Below are 2921 nucleotides of genomic sequence, written 5' to 3' on the forward strand. Positions count from 1 at the left end.
ACTCAGTTACAAGAGCTCCTTTCTGGTAATTTCAGCTTAGCACCAATCTCTGCCAACCCTGAAGGTGCTTGGTCTAGGTTCCGTTCAGTAGTCTACAACAGTGCTGTGTCTGCCTTTGGTCGCTGCTCACGAAAGCAACCTGACTGGTTCCGGGACAGCGCGGACATACTGCTCCCTGCACTAGAGAACAAACGGTCAGCCAGAAACAAATGCCGCTTGATCAACACACGCTCCTCAAAAGCTGCCCTTCGGGCTGCCAAGAGCACTGTCCAGCGTCTTACTCGAGCAGCTTTGCAACGCTACTGGTCTCACCTGAGTGATCGCATCCAACGTTGTGCCGACTCTGGTGACCTACGCGGCTTGTACCAAGGCATTAAGGAGGCAATTGGTCCTACCCCAAAGAAATCTGCTCCTTTACTGTCGTCCACTGGTGCCATCCTCACAGACCAAACAGCACAGCTTGACCGGTGGGTAGAGCACTATAGCTCACTTTACAACAGCGATGCTGCAGTCAGTACTTCTGCAATATCTGCCTTACCTCAGCTTCCCATCCTGAAAGAGCTGGACAATTCCATCACCTTGGATGAAGTGAAACATGCCATCAACGGCTTAAAGAACAACAAGGCTCCTGGCACTGATAGCATCCCTCCAGAGGTACTTAAGAAGGGTGGTAATATCTTGGCTGCAGAGCTCCACACTGTTCTCCTGACCTGCTGGCAATCCCAGTTTATACCACAGGATCTGAAAGATGCAAACATCATAACCCTCTACAAAAACAAAGGTAACTGACAAGACTGCAATAACTACAGAGGCATCTCACTGCTGTGCTTAGCTGGGAAGGTTTTTGCTCGAGTGCTGTTACCTCGGCTACAGGTCATTGCCAACAGAATCCTTCCCAAAAGCCAGTGTGGCTTTCGCCCATCCCGCTACACTGTTGACATGGTGTTTTCCTTGAGACAACTCCAGGAGAAGTGTGTTGAACAGCGGCGACCTCTGTACATGGTCTTCATCGACTTGACTAAGGCCTTTGATAACGTGAGTCGTTCAGGCCTGTTTTCCATCCTAAAGCGCTTGGGCTGCCCAGATAGGCTTTGTCTATTCTGATGTGTTTTCATGATGACATGCACGCCACAGTCCAGTTCAATGGCTCAAGATCTGCTAAGTTTGAAGTTCATCGGGGCGTCAAGCAGGGGTGTGTACTTGCTCCTACCCTGTTTGGGATCTTTTTCTCAGCCCTGCTACACCGTGCATTTCCCGAACCATCTGGTATCCTACTCCACACACGCAGCTCCGGGAATTTCTTCGACCTGTCCCGTCTCCGTGCCAGGACGAAGATTCGGCATGTTCTCATCCGGGAACTCCTGTATGCTGACGATGCTGCCATTGTTGCCCACTCAGCAGATGAGCTTCAACATCTCTGCAACTCATTTGCTAGTGCTTGCTCGGAGTTTGGCATGATCATCAGCCTTGGCAAGACAATGGTGTTATCGCAAGGCCCAGGTCCCCCTCCCATGATCACCATCAATGGCACACCTCTGAAAGTGGTCAACAAATTTCAGTATCTGGGTTCTACAGTTACCAGCACCAACTCCCTGGATACCGAACTTGACTCCCGAATAGGTAGGGCTGCAACCACCTTTGGCCGACTCCCTGCTCGTGTTTGGGACAACCGGGCCCTTTCCATCAAGCTTAAGATTCGCATCTACGTATCCTGTGTGCTTAGTGTGCTACTCTACTGCAGTGAGTCATGGCCGACCTACCGCCGTCAGGAACGTCGACTGAACGCGTTCCATTTCCGCTGCCTACGTTCAATTCTTGGAATCTCCTGGCAAGACCGAGTCTCAAACCCTGCCATTCTTGAGCTCACAGGAGTCAATGACATGCTCACATTGCTGTCAGCTCGCCGCCTTCTTTGGTCTGGTCATGTCTGCAGACAAGAGGACGGTCGACTGCCGGAGGACATCTTCTTTGGGGAGCTGGCTCATGCTCCTCGCCCCCGTGGTCGTTCAAAACTCCGTTACAAGGATGTTCTAAAGCGTGATCTGCGAACCTTCCAAATTCCAGTCACCTCCTGGCAGACCGTGGTGCAGGACCGCACTCGTTGGCGATCCGCTGTCCATCTTGGCCGCTCTGCTTCCTCTGCCGCCTATATTGCTGATTGCGAGAATCATCGTGCAACTAGACACCGAGCTACATCGTCGTATTCGACGGGATAGGCCACTACATGTACCTGATAGTCACTACTTATGTTTTAAGGAAATTGTATAAAAAATATGGAGTAAGGTCTAAGGCATGTTTAAAGTAAAAATATTGGGCTTGTTTCATTGTTTTTGTCATTTAATGCTGCGGCCGGGTGAGGTGGGGTAGGGGGCGCTATTCAGGACTTTCTTCTGTCACCTTGCAAGATGTAATGATGCCAAGTCACTATAAATTTATATTTCCCGGATTCGTTTGTATCAAAGATATATAACCAGGCATCCTATTCTATCTACAAGGATGGGACTAATAAGGGAGCAAAGACACTTCTTTTTCAGTGAAACAATAATTTATTCTTAAAATCTCCAAGAGTTCTCTGACCCAATTTGACATCTGTATACTGTAGGACTTAGCTATCATTGCTTGTTCATCTGTCATCCGCTATGAATAACTGGTTAACCTGTTTTTTTTTTAACCTTGTTCCACTCGAATTTGCAGGATAGCTAATAATGAATACAAGTAAATGTCTCAATCAGTATCAAACATTTTTTACCAAATTGACAATATTCAAATTTCTTGACCAGGTGATGGCAGATCTACCAGCTCACTTCACATCAGAGAGCTCTCTTGAGAAGCACTATAGAAGCACTATAAGGCCCAGGAGAAGGACTGCTTCTCACGGCTAGAACAGACTCAGACCAGAGCTCCCTTGAGAAGCACTGTAC

Source organism: Patiria miniata, unplaced genomic scaffold (assembly GCF_015706575.1).
Source record: "Patiria miniata isolate m_02_andy unplaced genomic scaffold, ASM1570657v1 HiC_scaffold_18, whole genome shotgun sequence".
Lineage (NCBI taxonomy): Eukaryota > Metazoa > Echinodermata > Asteroidea > Valvatida > Asterinidae > Patiria > Patiria miniata.